Source organism: Dermacentor andersoni, chromosome 3, assembly GCF_023375885.2.
Source record: "Dermacentor andersoni chromosome 3, qqDerAnde1_hic_scaffold, whole genome shotgun sequence".
Classification (NCBI taxonomy): domain Eukaryota; kingdom Metazoa; phylum Arthropoda; class Arachnida; order Ixodida; family Ixodidae; genus Dermacentor; species Dermacentor andersoni.
In genome coordinates, this window is record NC_092816.1 from 31,558,721 (window position 1) to 31,580,987 (window position 22,267).

Sequence of the window (22,267 nt, forward strand, 5' to 3'; positions counted from 1 at the left end):
ATAAGAGTATTTTTTAAGGGCGCTCAAGTGATGCGAGGTGGGATAATGAATTCAATGGAATACAGAGCAGCCATCAGTTTCCTTTACTTTAGAGGCCACACACCAAGGGACGTGCTCGATGAGATATATGATGTATGGTCTTGTAAAGAAACTGGCATCGGAAATTCAAACGTTGTCGGACATGGTGGAAACCGCTCCAACCGCTCCAATTGCAAGGCAGCCCCATCTCCATTATTGATCAAAGCACCATCCACCAGAGGGAGGCCGCCATCTTAAGAAAATCGCCGCCTAACCATTCAAGACCTAGCCCAAAATATGAAGATTAGTGTAGGGTCCAAGGATAAAATCATTCAAGACCGTCTTTACAAGGTATCCGCTCGCCTGTTTTCCCGGCTGCTCACACCTTCCAGTAGCTGTAATGAATCGAATGCTTCCAAGCTCTTCTGAGAATATGCAATGAAAACCTGGAGGGCCTTTTGAAGATACTGATCACACAGGAAGCAATCTGGGCCCATCACTGGGATCGGAAACTAACGTTAATACGATGCAAAGGAAGCATCCGGGCTCACTGACTCCAAAGAAGGTATTTGCCCAAACCTCTGCAGGCAACGTCATGCTCAGTCTTTTTGGACCAGCATGGTATAGTCTTGATGTACTTGCTCGCAAAGGGTATCACGATTACTGGAGCATACTATGCCTCACTTACTATGCTTCACTGCTGCGGAAATTTTTGAAGGCCATCAAAACGAAGGGACAGACGTACGTGGCAAGCTCAGCAAAGGTGGCCACCTTCAGCAAGACAATGCCTCCGTTCACAACTCACATGTTGCCTATATGGAAGCATGCTGCGGCAGTTTTTAAATTCTACCCCATCTCCGTTACTCACAGAACCTCGCAATATCGAATTTCCCCCTGTTTCGAACAAAGAAGCCATTTTTGAAGGCGAAGGATTTTCCAGATAAGGAGACTGATTTCCAAAGTCCCAACGTGAACTTTGGAGTAACCTGTCAACTACTACAAGCGAGGCAAATGAGGTTGTTTAAAGAGATGGGATAAGTGTGTTCTTAGCTGGAACCTATGTAAAGATGGATTAATAACTGTGACAAGCTCCGTTGTTCTGCGTTCAGAGGAAGTGGGCCAGGTGAAAATCTTTAATGAACGCCCCGTACACTGATGCCAGTAATTCTTGTACCGTGCTTGGGGTCCATTGTAAAGAGCACCAGGTGCTCAAAAGTAACCCCGAGCCCAGAAATGCGGTGTCCCTCATAACCTAGGTGCACTTCCGGCACCAGGTTAAACTCCATCAATAATTATACTCGAAATGTTTTTTTCGTGCTCGTCTAAGGGAGCTTTACATCAACGTTTACTCTCTGGTCCGTTCTGGAGCGCGTATCCGACATAAGAGCAACAAGTGACAGAGGACAAGCTTGAAGCCCTACTAATTAAGGGGTCAGCGACTGCCAAAATAAAAGTCTGGTTACAAGGGAAACAGAAATTTCACAGATTTGCAGCAACTGCAGAAACATGACTGCGATTTCATGAGGTGTATCGCTCACCAACTGAATAACTTATGTTATTACCATTGTATTTACATTGACACCAACCGCCATCACACCGTGGACGACGACGTGCCAATGTTGGCCCCGTGCCGTGCTAAACAACAACGAGCCCGGCGAGCCCAACTCGACATAGAAAGCTTGACCCCACGCCCAGCCCGGCCCGACCTAACACTCTCAGTGCCAGAATATTGTTCTTTTTCAGATCAAAAGAGATTTTATTTGCTGTGCTGAATTAAAAGCTCACTAAATACAAAAATTGCCCTACGATATTAGCAAAACACACATACATCATAAGTTATCACGCAAGAACAACAAGTTTTTCAGTGACCAAACAAATATTTCAAGTTCTTCAAACAAATTCTGCATGTCGCGCTCAAGGACCACTCTGTCATAGTGCCCATGCTCCGGGCTCAAGTCGGACTCTGTACCCAGCCCGGTAAGCCCGACACAAGAGTACAGTGGCCCATGCCCGGATCAGGCCCTAGGCAAAACGACGTCGGCTCGCCCAAACCCGGCCTGCTGGCCGGGTCCGCTAGACGGGCTTTCGGACTACCCGGAGCCCGTGCCGCCTATAAGCGAAAAAATAGATGTCTCAGCCTCGAGCCAATGCGTACACTAGGGAACTTACCTTCGGCAGCCCGTCCCAGCCCGAGACATCGCTTGTTCCACCGCTGTTGATCCGAACAGCCATCAGTTAAAATTAGCCTTCAGTTAGGCGAACGCAGCGTCGGCGGAAAAGCGCGCACGGCACATGTGAAACAACTATTGCGAATACAGCCCCAACTTCTTAGCCCAGACAAAGAAGAAAGAAAAAATGTCAGGCCTGCACGTTCTTAAACGACAAGATACGCGAAAGCATGCACCACACCCGATCCCACGTTATTCACTAGCCATGTCAAAGCGCATGCTGACCGGATGTGGTCATTTATTTTCGAGTTTGTCTCTGTCACATAGGAATCACGGGTGATGGCGCGCTGCCGGCAAGCCTGCTGCCGGTTCAACCCCATACTGGTACCCGCCCCTGCAGCCGGCTTTCCGGTTCTCCTCTAAATCAGTACACGTGTCCGTGCCTTTCAGGGGACGCCATCACAGGCAACTTTACTATACAACCAAGGTCACTTTGTAAACTCCGCTTTGGAACGCCGCGGAAAAGCGGTCCTGTTGCTGGGTTGTTTGTAGAAATTCCTTACGAATAAATCATTTCTGACAATAGCGCGAAGACATTAAAGGTGAGTGAGTGAGTGAAATAACTTTATTAGGTCCAGAGAAGTCGCAGGGGAGACCCCGCGCCACCCGGCTAGTCCCACGTAGGGACCGCCAAACCGAGCTTGACGGCCCGATCGTGGGCACGCTGGACATTAAAGTTGCGCCAAATTTTACCTCCCCTCGCCCCCCTTCCTTGATCAGTGCCGTTTCTTTTTTTTTTCTCAGCAAAGATGGCAAACCTACGCTCAAGACCTAAGCATAGAGTCGCAAGTGTCGTTGCGCTTTAAACGTTTTTCTGCGCAGCATTGCAGTGGTCCACTTCTGATTTCGCTTATGAAGTTGAATGCCTACACCAATTCGTTCTGGCTGAGATTCAGTGTCCGTGAATTTTAATGTAAAAGCGCATACAGGAAGGGCGCGGACGCCAGCGACTTGATCATGGCGCTTAAATTACCTCTGCACACCTCGAGAGAGGAGAGCGTGTGCGCCAGATGGCGAGCAGAGGGTGATTGGGAATGTCGAGAAGGAAGCGCGCGCCATTTAGAGTTCATGCATATGGCTCCCTTTAGAGATTATATACAGTACTAATTCCAGGGAGCATATGTAGTATACTCCAAAACCGACGGGAATCGCGTGCCGCGGGAAGAACGGAAGGACGCTGCAGGCGTGTCCGCCTTACCCAGGTCGCGTGGCTGGTGCGCACCAGCTCTTCATTAGTTGCGGTGGAATGCGCGGGAGGAGATGCTGCGCTTGCAGGTGTTCCGCTGGAGCTCTCTGTGCGCCTTACTCTGCACTGCCAGAAGTGAACAAATACATCAAGGCGAGCACAGGGGAAATTACTTGCACTTATTAATTGAATTAGAGAAAGGACAACTTAGTGGAAATGAAAGTGGATGAAAAACAACTGGCCACTGGTGGGATGCAAGCCCACGGCATCGCATAGCTCGAGGACTTGGGTTAGTCGTCAGTTGCAAGCTTCGGGTCGCGCTCTTCTTGTCGCTGCGGAAACTTTCGTCGTTTGTTTTTCTGAGGCCTTCGGCAGCAAGATATATCTAATACGGCTGTCGGGATGCCACGGCCGAAGAAGGGCGCGTACAAGCTGCAGGACGCAGAAAAGTGACGTCACAATGCTGAGGCGGCAAGAGTTTGTCCAGCTTCCGAGATCTCAGTGGGTTTAGAAACAGACCGCCAATGCGAGCGTATGCTGGCGAACTGTTTAGAAGCAGGTCGACAACGCAACGTTCAGACCAAAGCAGACGATGAGTGGGAGTGGTGACTCAGCGACCATCGTGATACTGTGCTGCGTGGTGCGCTACATATTGGTGCCGCTGGCTGCACAAGCTAGATTTGCCCGCACGGCAGCATCTGGTGCACACGAATGTGCGTTATGTGCCAGTCCCGTGGTACAGTTTCTGCAATAAACTGCATATAGTCTAGTGCTTGCGGTATATACGCAAGAAAATACCACGTAAATGTGCCGCGCAATAAGCATCTTTGCCGCGACTCGTCTGCATGCGTTTCGTGATGTCGTTTATGGTTTCAAGAGTGTTGTCATGCATGTAGTCTATAGGTTTAGTGGCGAAACAGGGGTAACGTGTAAACTGAGGAGCCTGCTTTCCGTCCCTCCTTTGCCGAAGCCTGTTTCCCACCACATAGCCCGTGTTCGCCACATGCTCGTTTTCTTTCGTACAAACGACCAAAATGAATTTAGTCGCGCCGGAACATTCGTGTCGCCGGCATCTTACACTACGACACGAAGCTCCCGTCAATCACTTCATTCACTGCGATTCTTCGTAGTCTGCCTTAACTGAAGGTGGCGATGGAGGAAACCGAGAACATCGTTGGTCCTGACCAATTTAACGCATTAGCGGCCTTAGGTACACGATGTATTGAGTGACAGCACCCTCGCGGACTCCGTGCCTCAAGAGATATATAGGGTGCCTCATTTCTCAGTAAAACCTGATAAATAGAGATTTTCGCCGTTCCGTAAAGGATAACAACAAACGCCGGTGTTACAAAAGTGATGAACGTTGCCCACTCTTTGTGGACGAGTTGTGACGATATATCGTAATGATAATAATAATACTATATGACTATGGTATATGCCTCGTTTTCACTTAGCACTCAAGAAAAAACCGACATCGGCATATATAAAATATGATATATTCAGCGCCTGCGGAGTGAAAGAAAGCTTGTTGCTTTTTTTTTTTAACAACCATGTTTATATGAATACGATAACGGCGTATTGCACCGAATTTTCTTCACGTGACATATGTATAAACAGCGGTAATGCCATAGGAAGCGAATTAACGCAGCGCCGATGGTGCTTTACATAGCGAATGGTAGCTGTGAGCTTGAGAGGATGTTTACACAGCTACGTTACGTTCAAATAAAGGTGGCTTAGTCATATATATATAATTAGTATATCATTAATTTATTTGCAAGAGCATATATTGGAAACTAGGGAACCGGACGACAACAGACAAGGGCCATAGGCCCGAGAAATCGCGGTTGGACACAGAAATGTTTCGCGTGCATATGATCACGTACGTTAAAGATGGCTTTTAAGCCAAAAAAAAGCACCACACCTCCTGCGAAGCATGCCCGTATGTCCTACTAAAAAAACATACAGAATAAAAATAATGGATAACAAAACCCGTCCTTATGTATTGTGTTCGTTATTGTGGATCTTTTGTATGTATTAATGATACCCGGTAACGGATTGGTAGGGATGAGTTTTTCCGATGATTTGCGAGCTGCTCTCTTTGCGATTACGTGTTGCTGCGAGAGATTTCATTTGTTTAAACGGAACGCATGTGTCCAAAAGGGAACCATTTCCGGCGTTAAAACTTTGTTAAGGTCATCAGAAAAATGTCTCCCCTTAGGCTGGCCAGAAAACAAAATCGCCGATTTCCTTCCAGGTTATCGTGCCTCAAAACAAGAACTCCGATTTCTCGCCGGTTTTTCTCATTACAAATGACAGGCGATTTTTTACCCCGAGAACTTTAAAGAAGAAAGACTGTAAAACCCAAAAAACCGTAACGTAAAAAAACAAAACGTAGAACCCGTTAGTGCCGGGTGCCTTCCTACCGGAACCACCGTCCCGGGACGGTCGTTAAACGATCGTCAACAAAGCGCGCGCCGCTCTTCTCGCCGTCAGGAGAGCACGGTTGTCATAGCGCCTCTCGCGTTCGGACTTTGCGTCCCCGAGCTCCGAGCCAAAGCGAAGCGTGGTTCTGAGAAGCTCGTTCGCGCGCTCGTCGTGGGGTCGCGACAGCGGCAGCAAAGCGGGGCGACGGAGGAGGAGTCTATACCTCATGGCAACCGGCGAAACAACCTTCTCTGGGAAACCGCTTGCATCTTCAAAAGGGCCAGGGGCCCTAGTTTGTGGGTCACGCAGTAAAATAAAGACCCTTGGTTATCTTCAATGAGTTCGTAGCCCATGTAATTCGTTGCAGAAGGCACATCGTTCTGGAGACGCGTTTACATTTACAGGGTGTTTCAGCCAATATTGGCCAGAGTTTAAGAAGATGCCGATGCACTCTAAGACGACGCGGTCAAATGCACGTTGCTCACTTTTGTACGTAGTGTGTCACGCTATATTTCCTTATTTTGCTTAATTAGATGGTTAGTCAAGATTAGTTAACCAACTTCTGCAGCAACGAAGCTAGGAAAAAAATTCGAATTAGAAAATTGCAGAACGGTTTGCAAAACGTCCGAATAAACAGTATTTTGTCTTTCTATCTATTAAGTATTAAATCAAGAAAGGGGCTGACAGATGGAATAGCACACTGTGGTATAAAGTTTGTAGGCAGGGATAAGGTGCCTCAGAAAGGCTGGCCAACGTTTCGATAGGAGGACCTATCTTCGTCAAAGGCGGCCTCGTCATCCTCGGCATGTTAGTTTTAAAGGGTTAGTGTTGTGACGTCACGTTCGGGTGTTGTCGGTGGCGGCTGGTTTTAAAGGGAGAGACTTCAGAGGTAATGAGCGCTGTCGTCCGACGTCTGTGAGCTTCGTTCCCAAGAAGAGGGGACAAGAGCGGGAGAGTGGGAACGCGGGGAGAAAATAAAAGAAAGAAAAGCAGAGAAAAAAAAAAGGAGCCCAAGGGGACACCCCTAGTCTTGGAAGCGAAGCTCACAGACGTCGGACGACAGCGCTCATTACCTCTGAAGTCTCTCCCTTTAAAACCAGCCGCCAGCGACAACACCTGCACGTCACGTCACTGCACTAACCCTTTAAAACTAGCATGCCGAGGAGGACGAAGCCGCCTTTGACGAAGATAGGTTCTCCTATCGAAACGTTGGCCAGCCTTTCTGAGGCACCTTATCCCTGTTTATAAAATCTGTTAAGTATTAGGGTTTTTCAGCTTTCTGCGGATGCTCGCGAAATACAAAAAAAAAAAAAGAACACGTGACATGCCCGTTTGCGCGTCGTGATTACACTGCTCCCAAGCGTTCCGCGTACAAACGAACATAGCATTTAGCCGTGTGTGCTGCCGCTGCGTCTGCTCATCGCTATGATGAACCGCCGCGAGGGAAGCACTTCGCTGGCGTAAATTGTACAACCAACGCCTTCGTCACTGCCCTGTCGCCTTTTAAGCGGCAGCATACCCTGCTAGATGCTATGTTCGTTTGTACGCGGACAGTTTGGGAGCGCTGCAATCAAGTCGCGCAAGCGAGTATGTCACGTGTTATTTTTTGTATCTCGCGGACATCCGCAGTAAGCTGAAAAACACTAATACTTAATAGATAGAAAGTAAGAAACTGTCTAATCCGACGTTTTGCAAAGCGCGTTACAATTTCTAATTGAATATTTTTGCCTAACTTCGTTGCTACAGAACTTGGTTAGTTAATCTTGACTAGTTATCTAACTAAGCAAAAAAAAAAATGCGTGAGACACTACATACAAAACTGAGCAACATGCATTTGGTCGCGTCGTCTTAGAGTGCATCGGCATATCTTTTAAACTATGGCTAATGTTAGATGAAGCACCCTGTATATAGAGCAACCTGCCAATGTCGCTCAGAGCTTTTATTTCTACTCGCTTTTCTATGAAAGTAGAGCGCAAACTTTAGCAAAACTGACATTGTAGCGAGTTGGTTTAGCTTCTTCTTGGGTAAACAGCGCAACACAAACAGACACAAGAGCTAAGGAAGTGACGAGTCAGCGCCTGTGCCGTCACTTCATTTAAATCGTGCCCGTGCATGTGTTGCGCTGTTTACCCAAGACGGAATTCAACAAAGAGAACGTGGGAAAGAGAAAAGGGGGGGGGGGGGCGAAGAGCGATTCAGGCGCCGAAGAGCGATTCGAAACCTCAAGGGCGTTCTTCAAGGCCCAAAGTGCAGCTTTTAGACTAAATGGGAAACCAACTTCATGTGTTCGAACCACTCGCTTTGAACGGGACAATGGTACGACGTTCGCCTGGTGTGCGTTACAGTCTACTCACCCATCTAGTGCTCACATGGATTGACGTGTGACGCCGATGATGTCTAGAACCGCTGCGCGGGCCCTATTAAACGAAAAGAACGAGAAAAAATTACATGCGGCAACGGATGCTAACCACTGCGCACCCTTTGGGTCGCTGCAATCGTAACCAGCTACGATCGAGGGCTTCGCTGGCCGAAAGGCGCAACACCGGTTCAGGCACCAACCACTACCACGTACAAGGGAGAGGTGGGCGGAGAAAAAGTACTGAGCAAGCACGAGGATCGCAGGAGCCGATAAGCGGCCCGAATACATTTCCGTTATCGCCGTTTTTCGGCCGGCGGGAGTTGTTCTTTTTTGCGTCGAGGCGCTCAGCTGCGTGCGCACCTTTCTTTCTTTTTTTCATCGCAAGCCCGACGCACGGCTTGTGGCTGCTGCAGCAGCAGCCACACTGATGCTGTAAAAAGGCGTAGCCGATCACGGCTGCGGGGGAAGTCCACGCCGGTTGCAGGAGTCGCTGCGGCAACCGGTCCGACAAGGGGTGAGAACGCTCCCACAGGCGAGGCAGAGATAAACAAAGAAGAAGAGAATGAAACGGAGGGAACACACGGGAGGACGAAGAAGCAGCAGAAGAAGAAGAGAAAGGTGGGAAGGGACAGTGATAGAGGCGAGCGTTATAACTTTCGCTATCGGCGAAACACAAAACTGGCTGCTGCGCCGTGCGTGTTTTATAAGCGCCCGATCGGCGCCGCCAAGTCTGGGCCTGCCCGAAGCCACGACTGAAGCGGCCCGCGCTGATCCGCCGGTCTGTTCGAGCGCACCGAGATTGCGCTGTCAGCTGACGATGGCCCACCTCTATCGTGCGCCGAGTACTGTGTTTTGGGGCAACACCTGTTGGCCGCGCCAGGATTCGTGTAGGACGGACAGCCGTGTGCCTCTATGCTTCTTATCGGGGCTTTCCCTTTCGAACCCCGCCACACACTCGCCAAAGGACCAGCCTTGCGTACTCGCGTGCATACAAACGCGCACTGCTTGAGGGAGCAGATTCAGCTTTTTGCTGGTTAGGTCTGTGCACGCGCGGCGACTTGGCGATTTCTCTCTTCTCTCTCTCTCTCTCTCTCCTGCTCAGAGAGACACCACGGGAGCTAACATGTGACATCGAGTACTCGCCGTAACTTTGAACGGCGCTGGGGAGGAGGGTGGAGAGTTGGTAAGCGGTGCTAAGCGGGGTTGCGGAGAAGCGTGCTACTAGACCACAGATCAGCGGATCGATGTAAAGATGCAAGAAGCTAACCTTGCCCCGCATACCTCACATTGGTTCTCGTTGCACTAGAGGGCCGTATGGTAATGCGTGGTTGTCTTTTGGTCTTTTTTGTTTAATTTGGCCAAAGTTTACGAGCGATTACTTCCTCTCTCTCTCTCTCTCTCTCTCACCCACACACACATTAATGAACGGGCCCGTCACTCTTCAAAAATTAAAGAGAATAATAATCCAGAGAGATAGAGTAAAGAATAACTTGTACAGAAGCCGCATGCAAACTCCGTTCAGATAATAACCGCACAGGTTGTGCTGTTCTCGACCACTTTCTTTATTTTGTTTTGTTTTAGAGCAGAAGCACTCCCTGTTAAATTTTTATACTCACTTGTTCTCGCGATTCAAAATAAAGTTTAGTCATCGCCGCACATGTTTATTACCACATATGGTGTGAAAATGCACATCAAGCTGACAACATTTGCGCTCGGCTTGTTTCGCATCACATCGTTTGATACTGAAATCAAATAGGCCTTCACATTATGTCGCTCTACAGCTTTCGGGAATCCCACTTAGACCAACATCCTGGAGCAATCGTTCTGCATTTCTGTCATCTGAAAGACTTGTGTGGGTAGCCTGACTTAGTACTTAAATATAGCTCAGCACTGGGGTAGACTTCCTGGCAATCGTCAAATGGTCACGACAAAAGAAGAGCATAAATCAATACAAAATTTATTGATGTAAACCGCCACCCTCTACGTGCACTGGGCCATGAAACAACGCAACCTTACTTGGCTACTCTGCAAGTATTTGTTCTACGTATGCTACTTGTTTTAAAATATAAATCCCTTAAGAATTTAATGCATCCTTGTGGCTTGATTACTACGCCCTTATTTCTAAACCGAGAAGTTTGTGATTCAATTTCGTATCGGCACAGTGTTTCGATGCTATGGGGATGATGCGTGCATGCATGGCGCGTAAGTTCGGCCGAGTTAATGACGGTCTTCGCAATTTACCACCAAACGCAAGGACGTGTGGTTAAAAAGCGATGAGCGGCACATTCTAGCTCCACAAATGAGCGCAAGTACTGTTCAGGATTGTGGAATCTGTTCCATGCAGCCAGTTGCTCCTTTCCAAGAGGGAGCTTCCAGATATGTTGTATAACCAATCTCTCTCTCTCTCTCTCTCTCTCTATATATATATATATATATATATATATATATATATATATATATATATATATATATATATATATATATATATATATATATATATATATATATATATATATTGAATGACTATTGAAACATATTGAAACACTATTGAAGGACCAAGACGTCTGTCAACATTTTCTATTCCCACCTGTATATCTTTCAAGTTTCAACCTGTTTAGTTTTCTTTCTTCTACCTCTCCGCGAACATGTGTTGAGAGATTTTACTAAATGCGTCACGTAAATTATGATGAGATTTTCGAAGTAGGTGACGAGGAAAAGGCAGAACCAGTACAGACACTGCAGGATACTTCGCGGAAACGTTAGGGTTGTAAAAGGCTACACCAAAAATGACACCATGACTGAAATGGACGTCGGAAGACCGGTGCCAATGAATGCATGATGACCATGCAGCTTATCGTGTAATACAACGTACATGGCAAAGTAAATGTAAGCACCAGCGTATTCGTTGTAGAAATGAACGTGTCATAACTGCGGTCAAAATGAAATAAGAATCTGCCATTAATAAAAAAAAAAAAGATACATTCGAACACCACTGTACCTACGCGTTGAAATTACTCGCTTCATAATAAGATCAATGTGCACATTATGAGAGAGGTAATCCCAGACTATCGTTGTCAAGAGCAATACAGAGAAATTAAACGTGTGCGCATACTAATCCTATCGAACTCGGTGCTTTGTTGTGCCGAAAGGCTGCGTCTTTTTCCGGTGGGACACAATTTTCCAGCGGATCCGAGACTCGATTCGTATCCGATGAATATACCTGTATTTAACAGTGATCGCTACTAGCAAAACTCATTTTCGAGGACGTAGATCTGGCAATGCTGCTCGTTCCTCTCACGCACCTCCACAAGTACATCGTGCGATTCCGCATGTGATTCGATGAATTCCTAGTCGAAACAACGACCACGTTCATATTTTCAGCAGGCTCAGCTGGTTCTAACTGCATGAGAAGCTTTCTTTCTGAAGCATCGCACGTTGTATAGGGTACTGCGTCGTGCCATGTTTCCCCTGTTGCCAAGTGCCAGCGTTTAGAACCGTTGTACAACAAAAGAATTGATTGAATGGCTGTTGGATCTATTAATTGATTATACAAAATTAAGAACTGCCTGACCGATCGACCGACCGACCGACCGACCGACCTACCGACAGGGTGACTGACCGACACGGCCGGCTTATCGGCGGGTTGACTTACAGGCCAGCCGGCGGGCTTGACTGAGTGTGTGGCTGGCTACCGATTGATTGGCGGACTCATGGGCTCATTGGATGAATCACTAGGCTGACTGAACCGGCAAACTGTCTGACCGGCCGGGCGCTATTGAGGTAGCTGGACGGCTGGCTGGGTAGCTTCGTTACGCTAACGGTTTCTTGGCTATCAGAAACACCTTGGTAGAGCTATAATAATGAGTTTTAATGAGACATTGAGAGCTCGAGCCCCGACGGGTGATTTTGAGATGCGTATCGGAATGCGAACACCACAGTCATGACTTGCATTCGCGCAACTTCGAGCTCCCCGGTAAAACTTACAGCAAGTCGTGATGGTGCTTTTCACTGCTATAGCTAACTGCAGGCAAAGGTCCAGGGTGATATATTCTGGGCACGTGGGTGCACGCAACAAAGAGCAAAAATAAAGATTAAGTTACGTGGCACATGCATGAGCACTGCACGTAGATCGATGCAGTGGCACTACGCGAAAACCACAGCATTACATTCTGTGGCATTGACATTGGATCCAAAGTGATATTATTTTATTCCCCATGCCTTCCCCCCTCCACCACACACACAGCCCCAGAGTTGTGTAGACTGTTGTTGCCGAATGCACGCAGCAAGTCCGTCACTGACGTTCTGACGCTGTTCTTTTTTTTTTTTTTTTTAACTGAAGGCCAAAAGGAGCAAGCCGGTGTTTACTGGCACTTTGTTACAAGCAACCTTAGTTGCTGACGTCACTGCATAGAGATTAGAAAGCACTCGAGTTTCAAGGACAGCTTTCGTCTAGGGCCTCATCGTGACAAAGCTCTACAAAGTAGTGGGGATGGAAGGTGCAAGGAGGGATAATCATTCGTCGCCGAACAAGGCAAAATTTATACAATGCCAACGATGGATATATTGTCGTAGCTATACGCGCAAGCAGGGCCGGAATGGAGGAAAAGCGCTGTTCCAGTTCCTTGCGCAACGGCTCTCATGCGGGGCGTATAACGTGCAGCCTCAATCCCTGAGAAAAAGGAACGCTCTCCAGCCAGCCTTTGACGCAATACATATGGGACGCAATCACGTGACTCGATAGTTGTCGGCACATTCTCTGTGAAGGAAATTTTGTTTCTGACCACTTGAGAAAAAAGAACTGAAAATTAAAGAAAGAAGGAAGAATTTGTGAAAGTTTAACGGCTATCGGCTTTCCAGCCGTTCTTAAACGTCCGGTTGGAGTCCTGCGTGGACGAACTTTTTTCAGTAACATTTTACGAACCAGGCACGAAGCACTTGAATTGAGAAATCCCGCCACAGGCTATTGATACGCCGCCAGCCTCAAGGATATTTGCTTAAGTTACATAAAGGCGGCCACTGCTTACCTTGCATAGGATTGAAAGAAATGGTGCTTGCAAGGTCAATTATGAACGCAAGCACGGATAGGCAGGAATACTGCGATCTACAAAGGCAACAAGATGAATACCAAACTATCTCTTATGACAAGTTTAGGAGGAAATGATGATTCTGCGCTTATCACCAGCGCAACAGTGAACTTAGGCAGAAAGCCACTGGTATTCATCGATGGCCGCATATATATTATTCAGGGCCCTATTCACGTGCCACTGCATGCAGAGACGAACCATCAATAATTGTATATTTTTTTTGTATCAGAAAGCATTCGCAGAAAATTATTCGATATCCACCACAAAATTTACAATACTTCAAGATAACAGCTGCTGAACGTTCGGGCACAGATCGACTCACATTTGCCCGATACGAATGACTGGCGGCAGTATCATGAACAATGTTGATGGTCAGGGCTTGTCAAATAAAGCGCTCTATTGTTCCCGCTGTCACTAATAACAGAAAGTTTCTTACGCACAAATACCACATTCAAACAAACTCTAGTGATCGGCGTTCTCCGAGTGTTTGCGCGACTTTGTGAGGAGCAATTCATTAGCGTGCCCAAAACATGAGAAGGTTGCGAATCGGAAAACTCCCGCGCTGTAACACTTCGAGGCGAATTGCCAGTTCACAGTATCTAGAAGACTAATGATGGCTGCTCGTCTGGCACAGTCTCCTGATGGTTATGATGGCACAGCCTCTTGATGATGATAATTACCTCTTGATGGTAGTGGTGGCCGTGTTGATTATGGGGATGAAACAAATGTTGTATTCTGAATGTGCCCCTTTAAGCTACTAGGGCCAAATACGCTTACATGAAGAATTTAATCATCCACTAGTATTTCGTTCACGCGAACGAAGCAGACTGGCAGATGGGACATCCGCGTTCCATGTGCAACTGCCAAGGTCATCCGCTCAGACCTTTGCTGCAGCCTAACTAATCTGGGAGGATAGAGGTTCACATGCCAATGACGCCACTTCTCGGCTCTGCTAACCCACATACTCTGAGAACGCGTTCCCGCTCGCTTTCCCGCCAGCCACTGCTCTTGTTTCCACGACGTGTTACGTAGCTCAAAAGCAAATAGCATCACGTACCGGGAATGTCCCTTGATCGGCCGTGGAAAAGTTTCAGTCAGGGTCAGCCGGGAGGTTGCGGATTATGGCGGATCAAGCGATGAATGAAGGCGCCCTGTTAAAGTTGTTGAAAGTGAAACATGCGTGTAACGAAGAAGGACGAACACGGCTGGCCTGCCTAGCTTCCATTAGCCGGAAGACATGTCAATCTTTCTATTATAGTCTCTTCTTCAGAGTACTGCGCCTTCAGTAGCTGAACATAAATCACAACGCAACAACGTGTGAACATAAAGACATTAGTTTATCAGCAGGAAATTTCGCGACTTGATGTGAAAAAATTGGAAAAAATTGCAGTCTGGCACCTAAAACGGTCGAACACTTTCACTAAAGAAGTCTTTGCGAGTGCATATAAATGTGACGGTTTAAGGCATTATTAGCTGACTTATTATTTTTTTTTAGTCAGGACATATGACTTCTGCAAGCTCTTCAGTTTGGTTTGCACATGTTCTATGTATTGCCGCGTGCCCACCTATTGTCTGTACTCACCAAGTATCCCTGATGATGAAATTGATTGATTGATTGATTGATTGATTGATTGATTGATTGATTGATTGATTGATTGAGTGAGTGAGTGAGTGAGTGAGTGAGTGAGTGAGTGAGTGAGTGAGTGAGTGAGTGAGTGAGTGAGTGAGTGAGTGAGTGAGTGAGTGAGTGAGTGAGTGAGTGAGTGAGTGAGTGAGTGAGTGAGTGAGTGATAACTTCCTTTTTTACGTCAGCGAATAGATCCATTCTGGCGGCCCACTTTGGTGAACCTTTACGTTAAAACGCATGCACCGAAGATGTAACGGCAGGTAAATGGAGAAGGCACGCGCACATGTGGACGTCACCATTCTTTAGGACGACGTCGAAAGCAGTGTTAGCTATCATCAGTGATCAACATTGGCGCTGTTCAACGCTGACATGAAGGTACAGGTTGCATCCCATCAGAAGAAACAAAATACATATTCAGCAAAATTGCATGTGACATTTCGCCTTGCTATGACGGACGCGAATGTAGCTTGTTAATCAATATACCCAGTGATATACGTTTCTTTATTGCGATGCACACTCCAAGCGTATTTCTGCCGTCGACGTCAGCGTCGCCGTCGCCATGCGGTTCCGTATCAAGTTCAAGGGCGAGAGAGAGAGAGAGAGAGAATAAACATTTTTGTTAGGTAAATGCAGCTTTGGAGAGGCGTCCTCATTTCAGAATGCCTTGAGCTCGGGCCACGTCCTGGGCCCTAACAATCAGCTGTTGCTGATCCTCGAGGTCGGAGCTGGCCAAGGCTCTCTCCCAAAACTCGTTGGTGTGGTAAGTGTTCGGAGGATTTAATGGTGCCGCACTGCTACCCCCTACTGTGTGCCTGAGGGACCCGGGCTCTGCGCAGAAGCGGCATTGCGGAGAGAATTGTGTAGGGGCTATGAGGGGACTTCTGGTTGGGTATGGGAATGTATTAACCTGTAGAGCTCGGAGGAATCGCTCCTGCTCTCTAGGTAGTGACTTGTGTGGGAGCGCATATGTTCTGCGGGTTAGCTTGCAGTGTTGTGTGATGTCTTGGTACGAGACTGCCGCGCTTACTACAGCGTTTCGACAGCCAGTTTCCGTAGTCATCGAGTGAGACCTGTTCATGTTTACTTGTTCGCGCGTGACGCCAGGCTTGTTAATTTAGTTAGCGTGCCTATGCTTACACCTTTATACGGCCGAGAAAACACTATCGTTACTTAGTAAAGCTGTCTGCTAATTTGCTATCGCAATCGATGATTCACCTTTCGGGCGAAACTGTGACATATTTTTTCTAAACACGCACAGAAGTGACCCTGAGGCGAAAACCTTTTTACCATAGCATTTTCTTTAGAGTAGTCAATATCGTACGCGCTTTAACTTTCCCTCGCATTTGCCGCGCGTCAGCGTGCGTTCAGGATGCACGCCAGTAGGCGGATGTCCTCTAGTTTATTCGATTTCGCTTTTCTCCGTGCTCTGCGTTGCTGATTACTGGCTGTGTCCGTCGCTAACACCTTAACGGATAAATTCACGCTAGAAATGTTGCTTTTGTGGGAAGTTTGAAGGCTGCCGTGAGAAAGCGAGAGAGTAACTTGAAGGCTAATGGGGTCTTGCAGTTCACTTGAATGGATAACAAGCACAGAGGAAACGCGGTCGTGTAAAGCAGGGTATATTTTTCTATGTTTAAGCGTTGCGGTAGATTGCTAGTGTCGCATGATGTGTTATAATTAAGAAAGGTTCGTGTTCTGGCCTTTCTTCTTTTGCAATTTAGGTACAGGAGATGTCTTCATGCTAAACTAATCTGTGTAAATTGCTTTGATTTGATTTTTCCTCAAAGGTACTTGAGTAAAATGTGCTCCATAGAGAGGAGGCTCCTCCTCCGCGACCAGTGCGAAGCTATAGTAGAGGTGTACCGAAAGATGTGGCACAAGAGCGCCACCATTAAGCAAGATTCCAATGTTGTTTTAGCAGGTAAACCTGCTAAAACGACATTGTGAGGAACAACAGTATTAGACAAGACCAATGGCACACGAGGTACGCCTACTTAGCAGAATCTCAATGTGGTTTTAGTAGCTATAGCTGCTAAAACCGCGTTGAGATCCTGCTGGGTAGACGTACCACGTGTACCACCAGTTTGGTTTCGTCAACCCATTACTGTTGTTCCTTCTTTTGAGAAAGCGTGACAGGAAACATAAGAGCAACTTGTGCCCTACGTTGAGAGCATAGAAGTTGGTCCATTAGTGTTGTTGCTGTTGTTGTTGTTGTTGTTGTTGTTGTTGTTGTTGATGATGATGATGATGATGATGATGATGATGATTATAGACCACGAGTGGGCTATTTATTAGATTTTCAAGGATTTTCAAGTTTCCTATTACCGCAGTGTAGGGTCTCGCTGGCGGTATTCTTCAGTGCTGCATCGACGATTCCGCCAGGTACATTTTGTCGTGGTAAGTTCATGCCTCAGTCAACGTGTGGGCACTTGACGTGGGAGGGCTAAGTGCAGCAGCCCTAGGAAGATTTGAGGCGAATAGGTTGGAGGGTGGCAGGAGGGGAAGTGGAATCGTTCAGTTGTATGTGTGGGGGAGTTGGAATAGCCTTCGCCTAGCGGGCGTGTAGTCATGCACGCAGCGCAGAGGTTTTGCCTTGTGCACATTGGCAGAATTTTTTTACGGCGAATTATACCCTTTAGGAGCTGTGTGCATAATATTGCACGCCAATGTTTTGCATAAGAAGCAATATAACTGAAAATAATATGAATACTCACGACGTGTCGCGCACATCTTGAAGCACTTCTGATTAGATATGTGCTTCAAGTTTGAACGATATGTGTAGTGTCTCAGTAAAACGTGTCCAAGGACAGATGGCCGGGCGCCTGTCCCACGTTCAGTTTGTCATCATTTAGATTAGTGGCTCTTTTTCATTATTTTTCACAATGTTTCATATCAGACAAACGTGTTTCATATTCTTCGGGAAACTTGCCGTAAGGCATACAGGGAATAAAAGAAAGTCAAATAACAAGTTACAACTTTGCATCGTGCAACAGCTGGCCCATCCGAAGCAAGAGTCGAGCATCTGACGTTGCCACAGGAGCCGAGCACTTGGGACACGCTCCTGGGTCGTCTTTTATCAATCCCCAAACCCAGGCAATTTTTCAAGTTGCTGGATAGATTATTTCAAAATATGGTCAACATGAAATAAGTGACGTTCTCATATCAAACATTAATGTAGAGGGTTCTCTATGGTGTCCACATTACATAATATTGACAATGCCCACTGAGGAATTGAAAGTTTGTAACCCGTTCTGCAGCTGTACGCCATTCATTATTCTGAAGATGCAAGAAATGTGCACGAGGACTCTAAATATTCGATAGACCGAATTACGAGAGTCATTCAATAAAGATTTCGCCTGACCCACTTAGGTATGCATAAAAGAAATTTCATACAGTGGCATACGTGCATATCTGTGGGCCAGAGACAACAATTCAGCTTTTTCATAGTAGCTATTCTCGATTTACAGGCCTGAATACTGAGTAATTTAGAAGCATTAAGTCACTTCAGTACAGGACACGTGAGTTTAAAAAAGGATGTCTTTTTTGCAAGAATAACTATATTGGATGAAACATGGGTTCATCCTTATGAACCAGAAATTAAATTCCAGTCTAAACATTGGAAGCACTGCAACTCACCACCTCTGAAAAGGCACACACGCAACCCTCTGCTAGCAAGGTGACACTGATAGTTTTTTTTTTTTTGGACCAGCAAAGAGTGGTGATGGCGGATTTACTGTCAATAGTTGCTACAGTAACGGGACTCTATCATAGGGAAGGATAGGATATGATAGAATAGATAATCTTTATTGAAAGAAAAATCTGAATAATCGCTAATGGTCAGGGCCCCTAGTACAGGGCTCCGCTGGCTCTTGCAATCATCTGAGTTCTCTGGATCAACTTGAGCTGATCGTCGAGGGCCGAGCTGGACAGCAGTGCCTCCCATTGCTCCCTCGTGGTGTTCGTGTCGTGGCGTTCTATGTTGTGTAGCGTGCACTCCCACGTAATGTGGTGTAGGCTTCGTGTGGCCCCGCACCACGAACATTCGTCCCTGTAAGCTGTGGGGTGTATGCGATGTAATATCTGTAGGTTCGTGTGAGTGCCTGTCTGGAGCCTACGCCAGGCAGCCGCATTCTCTGTTTAGATTTCGATGGGGTAGTGGATATCGCGACTCCCCCTGTGGTATTTCACGATGGCCGAATACTCGAGATCGACAAGGTCCGGGTCTTCTGCAGCCGGCGTGATGAGTGCTTGGTTATGCACGAATCCTCGAGGTGCTCTGTCGACGTGCAGGTTACCCATGATGCCAGTGTGTGCCGGTATCCAGATGATGGTAGGGGTGCTGACTTCCAGCGCCAATAATTTTTCAGTCAATGTACTCATCGGCAGGCGGAGAGTGGTCTTGAAAGCCATCCTCAAGAGCGTGTCGGCTTTTGTCTCGGACTGCGTGAGATGGTAGTAAGGCAGGCTGTATGTGATCCTGCTCACCACCAGGCTTCCGGTCAGAGGGTGTCCCCTGCTTTCACGCCTCTGTTCTTGGATGCTATGTGTGAGATCATGCATGATATCGCCTTGACACTAATTTTGAGGAGCCTAAGGGCATGGGTGGCCCGCTGGTTAGACTGCAACCACATGCCCAGCACCCTGAGCAATAGCTTCTCCAGTATGAGGCCCCCGTTGAGATGTACCTCGAGTTTTTCCTGTTGGGTATGTGGGGACCATGTGGTTACCCCGGCGTCTATCATGCTAACTTCCTGACAAAATTAAGGGAAGCCATCAAAACTGGCAGGTTTTGATGGCTTGCGAGCTGTCGAAAGGCATCCTGCTCTTGCTAGACAACGCTACTGCTCACAACGCGCGTGTTGCGCAAATGGCAGCAAGTTCCTCTCGATATGCAATTCTTCATCAACCCTCATACCCCGCCTCCCGACCTTGTGCCCGTACATTTTCACTTCTTTAATCTATGAAATTATTTTTGAATGACAAGCAGTTTCCTGACGATGAAACCCTCATCACCAAAGTGAAGTTATCGCTCCAAGGCCAACCTGAGAACTTCTACGAGAGAGGTATTTGCAGCTGCGTAAAACGATGGAAGAAGAATGTGGCTCTCCGTGGCAGATATGCAGAGAAAGAGAGATAAATATGCCAATTTTCGTTCCCCTCTGCTCTCAGGAAGGGGGTCAAATATTATATATATATATATATATATATATATATATATATATATATATATATATATATATATATATATATATATATATATATATATATATATATATATATATATATATATATATATATATATATATATAAGCTTTCCCAAGGTTAGGAAAGCTGCAGAGACCAAGGTCATAAGACGTAAGGACTTGCTCAAACGCTTCGGCGCGCAGCATGGCACGCCAACAAAGAATTCTTTTCATTGCAAAGGTTGTGTCCAATATCAAGTAGTTTTAAACCACCAACGATAGGGTACTGAAAGGAAGCCCCAAGAGAAGCCAACGTCAGTGGAAGGATCGCTTCAAGAATTTCTCACCCTCAATCAGTGACTGTTCTTGCGGCACTCGCTTCTGATGTAACGATGACACTGGCTTTCCTGGAAAAGGGAGCCAATATAAACGGTACATATTATCTCGTATACGCTCTGAAAAAAGAGGACCTGTCGCGGGCCGTATCACACTGTGGAAGCCGGACCAGGATTCCAGTACGGCGCACAAGGCGAACGTGGGGTGCAACAATTGTACACGACAAGCTTCCCTGATTTCATTTCCGCTTCAGGATGGCCTCCAGACAGCCCAGATCTAAACCCGCTTGACTGTTCAGTCTACCCTGCGTTAAAAAGCACAGTTCGCTCTACCCTTTATCGCAATTAAGCTACTCTTCTTCGGGCATTACAAAAACAATGGAGTGAATTAGACGAAGGCTACATTCGTGCCGCCATTAATGCATTTCCCAAGCGACTCAAGGCTTGCATTCGCGCGAAATGCGGACTTCTTGAAATGTAAATTTCGATTTGCGTATTTCGAGTATAACACATCGACTTTTCTTACAGTACATCGAAACCACATTTAAGGGTATTTATTTCAGTGCAAGAACTTTTGCCGCACTCTGCACTTCTATTTCTCTAGACAAGTCACATTTTGAAAAAAAGTTTTCTCCACTTGTTTGGTTTGCGACTAACCATATGAGCGGACGCAACGCAGGAAGTGAAACCGGCATGATTTCCACAACAGTGCGCTTCCGAGCGGGAATTCATGTCCAGCTGCACAAACAGTCCCTTTCGCTGACAGACAACTCCCAAACCGGACGCTTGCTTGCACCGTTGCGCACACAATAGAAACCGTATAGCCGGCTCGAATGACCAACGGAATTGGCTCTCAGTACGGACGCAACTACTTTCGTCCTGATTAAAACGTTCCGCGTACGCTGAGAGCCGGTCCCGACAGCCCAAACCATCCAACGAACGACGGCAGACGTGCTCTACCACGATTATGGAATCGAGCGTCAAAATTGGCTCAGCTCATGCTGTGCAGTGTCGCCATAATTTTTTGAAGCGTGTCGCTAAAGTGAGGCAGAAAATTCGTTAAATTTCCGCTAAACTTTGCTGCAATGTCGCTGAAGCTTTAGAGTAAATTTTTGGTAGACTGGGTGTTCCGGAACACAATATACACGCTAGTGTGGCGTTAATAATTCACCGAAATGCCTCACGTTTGTCTAAGGTACGTTTGAGTGTGATAAAGATCGAAGTTACCAACAGTGTGTAGTGGGATTTCATTTTACTATCATACTCACGTTAAAACGACGACAACGGCTGAAGTTCGGCTTCTGCACTCAGATTTTGAGGTTCGAAATACAGAACAATTGAAAACAGCACCAGCAATTTGATTTTCCTTGCACGCAAAGGCATGCACTTGATCCGTATTGTCACTGAAAACATTCTATAGTTCTCGGCGCTCCTGAAGGGATAGGAAAATTATGCGAGATACATTAGGTTGCACGTTAACACGGCCATGACAGTTACCTGACCTTTATGTAGGTAAAATACTACGCTTCCTCTTCTCAGCACTGATTTGTCTAAAACCCATGCGATAAGAGAGCAGTGTGTTCAGGCTTTATCTAGCCCAGCCGCTCCTATAGCGTGTGTTTCAGCGAACACTTTCAAATTTTTTTTTAATGTTGCCTGTAGCAGATAGCGCAATTCTAGTTCATGAGCTGGTCTACTCGAAGAGGCGGACATTACCTACACAAAAAATTGAAATACATAATCGACGAATTAACAAAAGTTCACTAATTATGTTTGTACTAATTACATTATGGCCTATATTGCAATTTACAAACTCTAGCCGT